This window comes from Ascaphus truei, chromosome 1, assembly GCF_040206685.1.
Source record: "Ascaphus truei isolate aAscTru1 chromosome 1, aAscTru1.hap1, whole genome shotgun sequence".
Classification (NCBI taxonomy): domain Eukaryota; kingdom Metazoa; phylum Chordata; class Amphibia; order Anura; family Ascaphidae; genus Ascaphus; species Ascaphus truei.
The window spans coordinates 535,736,904-535,750,439 of NC_134483.1; positions in this window are offsets into that span (position 1 = coordinate 535,736,904).

Below are 13,536 nucleotides of genomic sequence, written 5' to 3' on the forward strand. Positions count from 1 at the left end.
CATTACCTTAGCGGCTAACCGCTAAGGCAATGAAGGGGTTAAGCCGCCGTGCCAGGTTTATTGCTAGCGGGGGTGGGTGAAGGGGGTATTTTGCCCTTGTTGTTTGTTTAGGGCTTGTGGGGGGGCTGCAGGTGCGCTTAACCCCTTCCCGACCGTAGCGGTTAATACCGCTACGGTCATGAAGGGGTTCAGCCCTCCCGCAAGCCCTAAACAAACCACCGTTGGGTCTAATACCCACTTCACCCACCCCCGCTACCCACAATAAAAATAACAATAAAACACACACAACAGCCCCACACGAAATAAATAAATAAATATATATATAGCAACTGTAAATATTATTGTATGTACATTTGCATGTCTTAGACAGGTCTGCAACCCTGTCTTTCCCCATTATCGCCCAGCATACAGAGCTTCCACTGCAGCAAGGGATTCTGAGAAATTACATGCAAATGAGCACTCAGTGCCACCTTTTGTCTCAAGCTCGTATTACACAAGCCAATCCTCAAGCCAATGCATGCTGTTTTAAACACAGCTTTTAGACAGAGGCTGGGATGAGACGCAAAGCCATTAAACCCACTCACAGACATGTTTCAACCTTGATGGGTCTCATCAGTGTGAGGTTGGTTGTAATGGCTAGGCTGGTTTGAGACTTAGACTAGGTAATCACCACAATTATTAAGGTTATGGTGAGTAAAAAAAAGTGACAAAAACCCTCCACAGTAAAGCATAAAGCAACTGTAAATATTACTGTATGCTCATTTGCATGTCTTAGACAGGTCTGCAACCCTGTCTTTCCCCATTATCGCCAAGCATACAGCGCTTCCCCTGCAGCAAGGGATTCTGGGAAATGACATGCAAATGAGCACTCAGTGCCACCTTTTCTGACTCTAGCCATAAGATGAAAGATGTGAGGGTGGCCATACTCAAAGGTAATCTCAGAACACTGATACAGATGGTTGCATGAATACAAATGTATAAAACTGTTCGGGACACTCACAGATGGCCTAAACTTAGACCGTAGCTTCATGAGCCACTACCCTGACACAAGAGAACTCTCATCCCATGAGTGCTTAGGCCCATGTCTATAAACACTGTGCTATATGACTACACACACACCTGCCTCTAACACATACAAATGTACAATGTAATTCAATCTCTATGTACCAATAGGAACTGCATAGTAGCCACACACATGTACAGAAGCGCAACACCCTCTTACATTTTTACACCTACCCACACCATTGTTATATACTCCCCATCCACACCTTTTGCAAAGCGCTGTAAACACTGTGGGCGCTTTATAAATTAAGATTTACACACACACGCATACTAGCATCATTCATACTCTAACATCACAAGACTTCAGGGACTATCTAACACCTTAAGTCATAAATCACATACTGCACATGTGGAGTTGTAGACTTCACCCACAGATAACATTCCTAGCTGCCCTGTTCAAAGTAAGTTTTTTTGGCTTAATCCATTGTAACATAGCCCGAAGAAGAAATCATTGTATCTCGAAAGCTCACACAAATAAACCATTTTTTTAGCCACAGAAGGGTGTAGACTATTTATTTTTGATTATTAGGCTCTTATACCACAGTACAGATATTGTACACACATATATATATATAAATATATTTAGTGCGCTCTCTCTTTTTTTTCTTCATATATATATATATATATATATATATATATGAAGAAAAAAAAGAGAGAGCGCACACCCCATAGCATAATACTGTAGATTTAATATTAAAAAGGGAAGGGAAGGGGGGGGGGAAGAATAACACTCACAGGAGTAAAATCAATTTAAAACACCAAAATAACATAGGAATACATATAATAACATTTAGACTCATTAATACAAATAACATTTGTCAATAATATATATATAGAAAATATAAAAAACATAAACAATACTTGTATAGTGAAATGAAAATTCACCATACATGACAATCAATAGATTGAATATAGATTGAATATAACTTCCTATAAACCTATTAGACATGCTTAAAAAACCTCAAATGGACCAGTATAATAGATGAGTAATTACATATTAACTAAACATAAGGCAACAAATACACATGTAATATATAAACTATTCAAACCCACCATAAAAAAACTAAATTCTCATAAAACACATGTATATATATGTGTATATCCATACAAAGTAATAATCATTTGATGACGAAACGCGTAGGGCGTGGCTAGATTTCGGCCGCCATTTGCCCACAAACACTGCTGCTGTTTGATTGTAGAACTTTGGCTCCCGTGTGCGGCTCTCCTGGCTAATAACCTATCACATTAGTGACATTGGAGGTGTTTGTTTCCTGGAGGGACCTGTCCTATTGAACACCAAAGGCGAAGGACCCCTCTTCCGGTTCCGGTTTCACGGAGGAGACTCACGTGACGACGCCATTGATTGCGGACGGACGCTGGTGATCGAGCTGCATGGCACATGAGAGCCTATCTCATACACGCCTATATTTGCTGTACCTTTGTAAGTGGGCATTTGTAAGATTTTATGTTCATTTAATACATTTTTATTGTGGTAATGCACTAGGTGTGCGCCTGTTTCTTTCTCTTTCCTTTTTTCTATATATATATATATATGTGTATATCCATACAAAGTAATAATCTTCCTGATTTGAAAGAAAAAATAATTAAAATAAGAATGAATAATAACCATAAAAATGTAAATATATATACTGTATATATATATAAACACATATTGGACAAAAATATATACACAAATATATACACATCCACATGTATATAACTATCCCAAGACAGTTTAACAAGAAACATTTGGTTCAATAATTTGGTAAAGAAATGTATATAAACCAAAAAACATCCCTAATGGATTAATTCATCAAAAGAGGCCAAAAATATGAGAAAGAGAGACAGAATAAGTCTCCACCAATGACAGACATATACAGTATGGATTAAACCCAATGAAGGAGAATGTGTGCATGATAAACATTGTATACTGAAATATAAATGAAATAAAATAAAATATCCTTTATATTTAAACTGTATAGTATGACCAATATATTATCTAAGGAGAGAATGGGGAATGGAGAGGAGGGGAGGGGAGGAAGGAGAGGGGAGGGGAAAAGAGGGGGGGAGGGAGGGAAAGGGGGGGAATAGGGAAGGATTGGGAGGGGGTACAGGGGATGGGGGATAAATAGCTATGAGTAAAGGGAGGGAAAAAGGAACTAAACGGAATAGCATCCCTATAGAGCGAGGAGAGTCAAAGAAGGAAAGAAGTCAAACCAGTGTACTTACATCCAGACACTCATTGAGTCCACCAGGGTTTAAAGTTCCCAACTGGTGGATCCCATAAGTTTCCTGTCAGCATAAGATCTTATATCAATCGCCCCCTAGAGCACAAGGAGAAATGTGTTCTAAACCCATTACTGTCATAGATATTGGATCCTGATTATGTACAGATTTGAAATGATGGGAAATACTATTAGAAATAGTACGCGTGGTGCGGCCTATATAACGTTGACCGCAACCACACTGGATGCAGTACACTATAAAAGAACTCTGACAATTTATATAATTCTTTACCTGATAGATATTATCTCTATTGGGAGAACTAAACTCGGACCTGGTCTCCAGGTGTCTACAGGTGATGCACCGACTACGTCTGCACCTATGGTTACCATTAGGACCAATGGTAGCGGATGCAGCAGACACATCCCCTGTTCTATGTCTAGTAGGAGCCAAAATACTCTTTATACTTCTAGCTTTCCTGTAGACAACTGAAGCCCTGTCCGGAAGGATGCCTTTCAAATGGGGATCACATCTGAGAACTCCCCAATGGTTGCTAATAATCCTTTGGATTGCTCTAAAAGACTGATTATAGGTGGTTATAAATCTTAAATTGCAAACATCAGTGTTTCCAGCAATAACCGGAGAGCTATATCCCAGACGTGGCCCCTTCCGATTTACCCGAGACCTAGATAGCAATTTAGACCTATCCAAGGAACTAACTTTCCTATAAGACTCAGAAACCAAAGATTCACTATAACCTTTATTGTGAAATTTAAGGCTAAGCCGTTCTGACTGCTGAACAAAGTCATTTTCTCTGGTACAGTTGCTCCTGATACGGTGGAACTGTCCCAGAGGAATATTTTGCAACCATAGTTGATGATGGTTACTTGACGCGTATACATAATTATTAACAGAAACTTCTTTGAAATGTGTGGATGTAACTATATTTGAATCTGCATCAAAGTAAGCAACAGATCCAGAAAAACGATAGAAACTGCATCAATTTCAAATGTAAATTTCAATCCTAAAGGATTATTATCAAATGAATTCAAAATATTACATAAATCAACCTCCTCTCCATCCCAAATCAATATAATGTCATCTATGAAACGGCCATAGTTCACGAAGCCCTCCCCAAGTTGTTCATTTTGCAACATAAACCTCTCCTCCCAAAAACCCATGAAGAGATTTGCGTAGCTGGGGGTGAAACTCGTGCCCATGGCCGTTCCACAGATCTGTAAATAATACAAATCTTCAAACAAAAAATAATTATGATTTAGAATAAATCTAACACTATCCAAAATGAAATTTTTATGTTTCCTCTGGATGCACAAGTCCTTGTCCAACCAATATTTTAATGCTTCAATACCCCTGACATGGTCAATATAGTATACAATGAGGCCACATCACATGTGGCCCATAAGTAGGTGGATTTCCATTTTATACTCGAGGTGGAATCGATGACGTGGAGCGTATCCCTAATATGAGACCTGAGCTTTGCTACGAAAGGTTGAAGATGGTAATCAACATACTGGGATAAGCTCGACGTCATCGACTCCACCCCGGAAACAATGGGCCTGCCAGGGGGGTTGTCCAAGGACTTGTGCACCTTTGGTAAATGATAAAAAATAGGTGTACATGGATGAGAATTAAATAAAAACCTAAATTCCATTTTGGAAATGATCCCATCTATTAGTGCTTGAAGAGGAAGTTCCTTTAGACTGTTTTGATAACAAATAACAGGATCAGACTCAAGCGTTATATAGGAGGCAGGGTCACCCAGGAGTCTGCGAGCCTCAAAAAGATACGCAGAAGTGTCCTGGATGACCACGCCCCCCTTGTCAGCCTGCCTTATAACAATAGATTTATTATTAATAAAATTATTTAATGCGTCCAATTCTCCCTGTGCAAGATTTTAATTAATTTTAACTTTTTTACAGCAAAGTGCCTCAAAATCCCGAAGCACCAGGCTATAAAAGGCTTCAACGTATTTTTTGCCTTATGTTTAGTTAATATGTATTACTCATCTATTATACTGGTCCATTTGAGGTTTTTTTTTTTTTTTAAACTTGAAATTTTTAATGGTATAAAGTACAGGAACAGTTGATATCATAGCAGGTACATATGCAAATAAAGTGAATTATAAATGCAAATGAATTTATATAATAATAAAAGAATGACAGTACATTGCGTTATGAATTTTTGGTAACAGGACAACACAGGACAGGATAAGACTAACCGAGACATCACCCGGCCCGCGGTAGATCAACTACTTTCATATTCAGAGCTTAAGTATAGCGTGCTGCCGGGTGAGGAGGGGTGGGAGTGACATGGGGGGGAGAGGGTATTAGGGTGGGATGGGTGGGCCTGCCTTCAGGTGCGGGAGGGAAACTCCAAAAGTTACAGTTATATTTGGGGCTTCTAGACAACATCCTGGGTAGGTAAGTTTCAGATTCATTTCTGCCTGGGACTTCTCGTGTCCTATTGTTCATGTTAACAGTGAGCTTAGTGTAGGGATGATGTTGGAACAGCCAAAGGAGAATGCATCTAGAGCTATCAATGCCATATTGTGGCACGCTCCACCCCGGGGATGTCTGTTTGGGCCAGCCAGGGTATCCAGATTTTCAGATAATTTTTGCCAGTGTCATTGACCAAGCTTGTTAATTTCTCCATCTGGCAGACATGCCAAATCCTGTTCCGAATCTTGCGGATGGAGGGGATTTCATTAAGTTTCCATACTGCTGCGATCTCGCACCGGATCGCTAGGGCAAAGTGCCCGATTAATTTATTATTTGCTTTTGAGAGCCCTTCTAGTGGTTTGTTCAGGAGGAACAGCCACGGGTCAAGGGGAATCGAGAGGTCCAAGATCCTCTGGGTCCAATTTCGAATTTCTTCCCAAAGGGGGGCGATCCGGGAACAAGACCACAGCATATGTAACAGGTCAGCCGACTCTCCGCACTGTCGAAGGCACAGCGGGGAGAGTCCCGGCACATACCTTGATCATTTTAATGGGGTGTGGTACCATCTCATTAGGAATTTATATGCATTCTCCTTTAGTGTGGTGCAAATTGAGCTTTTGGCCGCCGCTAGATAGATATCGCACCAGTCCTCATCTTCTAGGGATTCCCCAAGGTCAGATTCCCACTGCGATCTGTATCTCGGTGTCCCTGTCCGTGGACAGCAGAACCCACCACTTCTCCGTATAACTGCGATGTGAGTCCCGAAGGGTCTGATTCTGCCAGACAGAGCTTTTCAAAACTGGTCAGCGCTGGAGAAGGGGCTAGTTTATTATAAAATGCTCGGACCTGGAGGTATTTAAAAAATTCAGAATGGGGGATATGCTTTTCAAATCTGATTTGCTCAAATGATTTAATTTTGTTGCACACAGCCCTCCAAGTCTCTAAGGCGCGTATAGCCGGCCGTTTTCCAGCTAGAGGTACTACTGCACTGCAGACCAGGAGCAAAATCGGGGTTCCCCCAAAGGGGGAACATCAGGGAGTTTCTGGTGGTGAGGGAGTGATTGTGCTTTGACGTGGTCCATATTGACAGCGAGTTGGTCACAGAGGAAAGCGGCATGGCAGCACCTGTATGTGCTTTTTTGGGGAGCCAGATCAAGGATTGTAGCTCTATCGGAGCACAGCTTGCCCTTTCTATTTCCACCCATTTTTTCAATGCAGGGTTGGAATGCCATTGGACAATTTGGCTTAATTGCGCCGCTTTATTGTAGGACCACAGACAAGGTACCGCTAAGCCCCCTGCTGTGGAGGGTCGTTTCTTAGTTAGTTTGTTTACTCTCGGTTTTTTACCGCCCCATATAAATTTGGAGATATCACACTGAAGCGAGAGTAGGTCTTTCAGTCTCAGTGGCACCGGCAGTGTTTGGAATAGGTATAGGATACAGGGAAGAAGATTCATTTTGATACTTTGTATCCTACCTATCCAAGAGATTCTCTGGGAGGACCATTTTGAGATGTCAGCTTTTAGTGATCTGAATAGGGGGGGGCAGTTTGCCTTATAAATGTCATCCTTATTAATATGGAATCCCAAGTATTTAATCTGGTTCTGTTTCCAATTATAATTGAAATTAAGCTTTAGTAGCTTTTCAACCTCTGTGGGGAGGCTGATATTTAGAGCTTCTGATTTAGATTGATTGATTTTGAATCCAGATATTTTAGTGAATTTGCCTAGCAGATTAAATAGATTTGGCAGAGACGTGAGGGTCGAGAAAGTAATAATAGAATGTCGTCAGCGTATAGAGCTGCTTTGTGGGATTGAGTGTCAATGTTTACCTCAACTATATCAGGACAGCCACGGATCTGAGCTGCTAAGGATTCCATACATAGGGCAAACAGGAGGGAGGATATCGGGCACCCCTGTCTCGTGCCACTTTTAATTTGGAATTAGGCAGATGGAAAGCCCTGGTGTAGGACCCTAGCAGTAGGGCCTGAGTAAAGAGCCATAACCGCTTCACTCACCCTTTCCCCAAATCCAAACGTCCCGAGCGTCTCTTTTAAATACGTCCTGTTGAACGCTTTTTCGGTATCCAGACTTAACATCATAATTTGTGATTTTCCACTGTTAGCCAATTCCATCAGATCAATGATTCGTCGGGTATTATCCGCTGCTTGTCTACCTTTAATAAATCCGACTTAATCTGGATGTATCAATCTGGGCAGGATCTGACTTAGTCTATTGGCCAGCAGTTTGGCGTAAATTTTAATGTCAGTATTAATCAGGGAGATTGGTCTATAGCTTTTGCATTCCAGTGGATCTTTGCCTGATTTATGGATTAATGATATAGACGCTCGGAGCATCTCCCCGGGGATTGGGGCTCCCGCCAGTATTGCGTTAAACATTCGGAGCAGCCTTGGGGTAAGCACTTTGTGAAACTTTTTATAGTACAGCCCCGAGAAGCCATCCGGGCCCGGGGCCTTTGATGGTTTCAATTCTTTTATCACCGTGGCTAATTCCTCCCCAGTGAAATCTGCCCCTAAGCCCTCTCTTTCCGCCTCAGTGAGCTTTGCCAAATTTGAGTTTGCTAGGAAATCTCCTAGTGATTTACTCGTTTTTGTGGTGTCACTTTCTCACCGTTGTATAAAGATTCATAGAATTTACCAAATTCATTAACTATGATTTTAGGGTTGGCCGAGGTAGAGCCTGACTTCAATCTAATCGCTTGGATATTGTAGTTGGTCTGTCTGTTACGTAGCAGACGGGCCAGCATCGTATCTGGTCTGTTAGCCTTTTCGTAAAATTTCCTCTTGGACCAACATAACGAATTGTCTGCCCTGGACGTCAAAAGCATATTTAATTCAATCTTAGTATCTTTCAAATCCTTGAGGACCTGCGGATCTGGGTGTTTTTTATGTCTCGCAGATAGGGAGCTTAGTTTAGATTGAAGGGTGATAATTTTAGCGTCCCTTTCCCGCTTGCGTCTCGCCGCGACACTTATCAACGTGCCTCTGAGGGTCGCCTTGTGAGCCTCCCATAGAGTTAACTGGGAATCCACAGAGCCTGTGTTGATTTCAAAGAATTGGTTAATTTCTTTACCAATGTGTTCGCATATATCAGGGATTTTTAAGAGGGATTCATTGAGTTTCCAATTTGCTCACAGCCTGCCATGTTTAATTTGGTTACACCTTAGCTCAATAGGTGCATGGTCTGACCATGAAATATCATGGATTACCGCACGGGCGACAAGCGAGACCAGTCTACTAGAGACGAAGAAGTAGTCGATTCTACTATATGAGTTGTGAGGATGAGAATAGAACGTGTAATCACTCTCCAGCGAGTGCAGCTCTCTCCAAATATCCGCTAGATCAGGCCTGCACAACTCGTAAAGTGCGAAGGGCCGAACTGCTCCAAGGAAAAATAAATTGGGCCGCACGGGTAAAATCATCATCATCATCATCATCATCATCATCATCATCATCATCATCATCATCATCATCATCATCATCTCTCCTCCAGCACCCATCATCATCCTCATATCTCCCCCAGAACCCAACACTATCAACCATTGCGATACTCCCCATCTATCTCTCATACCCCCATCTCTCCCCCTCACCCACACACAATACACCCCTCCACATCAAACACACAATACCCCCCTCCACATCAAACACACAATACCCCCCTACACCCCACACACATCCCACCACCCCCTGCAGCTCACATCCCTCCCCCCTGCAGCTCACATCCCTCCCCCCTGCAGCTCACATCCCTCTGCCCCCTTGCACCTCACATCCCTCCCCCCTGCAGCTCACATCCCTCTGCCCCCTTGCACCTCACATCCCTCTCCCCCCTTGCACCTCACATCCCTCTCCCCCCTTGCACCTCACATCCCTCTCCCCCCTTGCACCTCACATCCCTCTCCCCACTTGCACCTCACATCCCTCTCCCCACTTGCACCTCACATCCCTCTCCCCACTTGCACCTCACATCCCTCTCCCCCCCTGAACCTCACATCCCTCTCCCCCCTTGCACCTCACATCCCTCTCCCCCTTGCACCTCACATCCCTCTCCCCCCTTGAACCTCACATCCCTCTCCCCCCTGAACCTCACATCCCTCTCCCCCTTGCACCTCACATCCCTCTCCCCCTTGCACCTCACATCCCTCTCCCCCCCTTGCACCTCACATCACTCTCCCCCCCTTGCACCTCACATCACTCTCCCCCTTGGGTGGGTGACAGTGACTGGGTGACAGTGACTGGGTGGGACACAGTGACTGGGTGGGTGACAGTGACTGGGTGGGTGGGTGACAGTGACTGGGTGGGTGACAGTGACTGGGTGGGTGACAGTGACTGGGTGGATAGGTGGGTGACAGTGACTGGGTGGGTGACAGTGACTGGGTAGGTGACAGTGACTGGGTGGGTGACAGTGACTGGGTGGGTGACAGTGACTGGGTGGGTGACAGTGACTATGACAGTGACTGGGTGGGTGGGTGACAGTGACTGGGTGGGTGACAGTGACTGGGTGGGTGACAGTGACGGGGTGGGACACAGTGACTGGGTGGGAAGAGTGACTGGGTGGGACACAGTGACTGGGTGGGACACAGTGACTGGGTGGGTGACTGGGTGGGTGGGTGACAGTGACACTGACAGTGACTGGGTGGGTGGGTGACAGTGACTGGGTGGGTGACAGTGACTGGGTGACAGGGTGACAGTGACTGGGTGGGTGACAGTGACCTTGACAGTGACTGGGTGGGTGGGTGACAGTGACTTGACAGTGACTGGGTGACAGTGACTGGGTGGGTGGGTGACAGTGGGTGGGTGGGTGACAGTGACTGGGTGGGTGACAGTGACTTGACAGTGACTGGGTGGGTGATAGTGACTGGGTGGGTGACAGTGACTGGGTGGGTGACAGTGACTGGGTGGATAGGTGGGTGACAGTGACTGGGTGGGTGACAGTGACTGGGTGGGTGACAGTGACTGGGTGGGTGACAGTGACTGGGTGGGTGACAGTGACTATGACAGTGACTGGGTGGGTGACAGTGACTGGGTGGGTGACAGTGACTGGGTGGGTGACAGTGACGGGGTGGGACACAGTGACTGGGTGGGAAGAGTGACAGGGTGGGACACAGTGACAGGGTGGGACAGTGACTGGGTGGGTGACTGGGTGGGTGGGTGACAGTGACACTGACAGTGGGTGGGTGGGTGACAGTGACTGGGTGGGTGGGTGACAATGACTGGGTGACAGTGACTGGGTGGGTGACAGTGACTGGGTGGGTGACAGTGACTGGGTGGGTGGGTGACAGTGACTTGGGTGACAGTGACTTGGGTGACAGTGACTAACAGTGACAGTGACTTACCTTGACCCGGGTGGGTGCAGGTTGCCGCCGGACGCTTGCTCCTCCTGCCCCCGATATCCCTGCGGCAGCTGCCTGGGACGGGAGGTGGGCTTGGGGGCGCGGGTTGGGGGAAGGGGGGGGAGGAGGGCACGGGAGGTGAGCTCGTGGGGGACGCGAGAAGCTGGCCGCGGAGGGAAGCGGTGAGAAGCAGGCCGCTGGAGGAGCTGAATTATTTAATTATTACTTCCCCCTCCGGCCCACGTTGGGAGCAGGGGGGGGGAGCGGGCCCGCAGAGGAGCTGCATGTTGCTTCCCCTTCCGCCCCGCGTTGGGAGCAGGGAAGGGGGAGGGGAGCGGGCCCGCAGAGGAGCTGCATGTTGCTTCCCCTTCCGCCCCGCGTTGGGAGCAGGGAAGGGGGAGGGGAGCGGGCACGCAGAGGAGCTGCGTGTTGTGCAGCCCTGCGCTAGATGGTTCTTCCGGAGGCCTGAGGTCAGGGAGAGTCTAATTTTTTTACCTCTCTTACCTGCCACTCACTGCACAGGGAACTGCAGAGCAGGTTCTCTTCTGTCCAGCTTCGATATTCCTATCTATTTAGCTCATGTGAAATGAATGTAGCACTGTACCTTTGCAATTACTCAGGCTGCAAATTAGGCACTTTGAATTAATAGGAATATCTGTGCTGCATTCAGGCCAAATATTCTCCCAAATGATGTTTCCCAAATGATAAGGAGAGTGACAGGAAGGAGGGGAGGGGGGGGGTGAGAGTCGGGAGGAAGGGGAGGGGGGGAGGGAGACGAGAGGGAGACGGGACGGAGGGAGCAGGGGGAGGGAGACGGGTGGGCGGGGGGGGGGGAGACAGACGGGCTGCAGTATACTATTAAATCAGACCGAGCGGTTTAGGAAACGGATACTAGGCGGAGCTTAAGTTAGCCACAGGTTAGGTTGTAGTTAGGCTTTACACAGATGTCATATAGGGGTAAAGGTTAAGGTATGTAAGATTCAGAGGGGAGGTTTAGAGGTGGGATTTCCTACACATCCCTATAGTTACTCGCGATACCCTCTGATTGTTTTCGTTTGAGGTGTTTGTAAAAGTTTTTATTATCTACAAAAGTTATTAGTCGATGTATTGCTGGTAAAAGTTTATATATATATATTGCTTTAAGATACGCTGGCGGGGACTACCCCCGCTGCAGGCGTCTCCTATCTCGACCCATTCCCCGGTAATGGGTCGTATTCTAGTCCCTAGGAGGCTGGTCCCTCCGGACACAGACAAGTCCACCGTTACGGACGGTCTGTCCGGCCATACCTATGGGCATAAGGATCTTCCTGGGTCCACCCCAGGCGAGATCTTCTCACTTCTATGTATATTCACTGTCAGAAACACACTGTTTACGCTGTCATTTTTGTCTCTTTGTTCGTTATATGTTATATGTTTCCCTGCCCCTTCCTACCTTCACGTGTCCCCCCTCCCTGGGCCCTGGCCTCCCACTTCCCCCATTTCCCCCCCAGAAGAAAGAGGAACGGACGGCAAGAGAATATGCGGCAAAGACATCTCCACATCATCAGTCAAACCATCAGACGGATATCTCGGCCCTAGAAACGGGGTAAGACTATGGCTCATGATATGCGCTACACACCCACGACCACTAGATGGCCCTTAACATCATTTCACATAACGTAAAGGGTTTCAACAGCCCCTTAAAACGCAAGATAGCATTTACAGAATATAAAAAGCAGGGTGCCGACATATTGATGCTTCAAGAAACTCATTTTAGCGACAAAAGCCCCCCCCCCCCCCCCCCGTTTCATGGATAAGCAATACTCGCAGTTCTTCCTCTCATCAGCCCCTGAAAAAAAGAGGAGAATTGCTATACTTTTCCACAACAAGATACCCTTTAATGTTAAAACAGTTAAAAAATATAAGGAAGGTCGCTACATCATCCTAACGGGTTCCATACATGAGCAACCTATTACCCTAGCAGCCGTGTACGCTCCCTGCAAGCAAGACGAAAAAAAATTTGATACCTTCTTCCAAACTCTGAATACCAGGGCACAGGGCCACATTATTATTGCAGGGAATTTTAACATAGCCCTTCAGCCAGCACTGGTAGATCCAGCACCCCCAAAGAGAGTAACATTTGAGGTTTTTTAAGCATGTCTAATAGGTTTATATGAAGTTATATTCAATCTATTGATTGTCATGTATGGTGAATTTTCATTTCACTATACAAGTATTGTTTATGATTTTATATTTTCTATATATATATTATTGACAAATGTTATTTGTATTAATGAGTCTAAATGTTATTATATGTATTCCTATGTTATTTTGGTGTTTCCTTACCTCATAGTCCTATTTAATTGATGACATGTGGAATATTTGTTTATGGATTTCTTAGTTATATAGTTCATATTCTTGAAAACATTTTTATTTATTTATTTATTTTGTATATTTTTATTTAT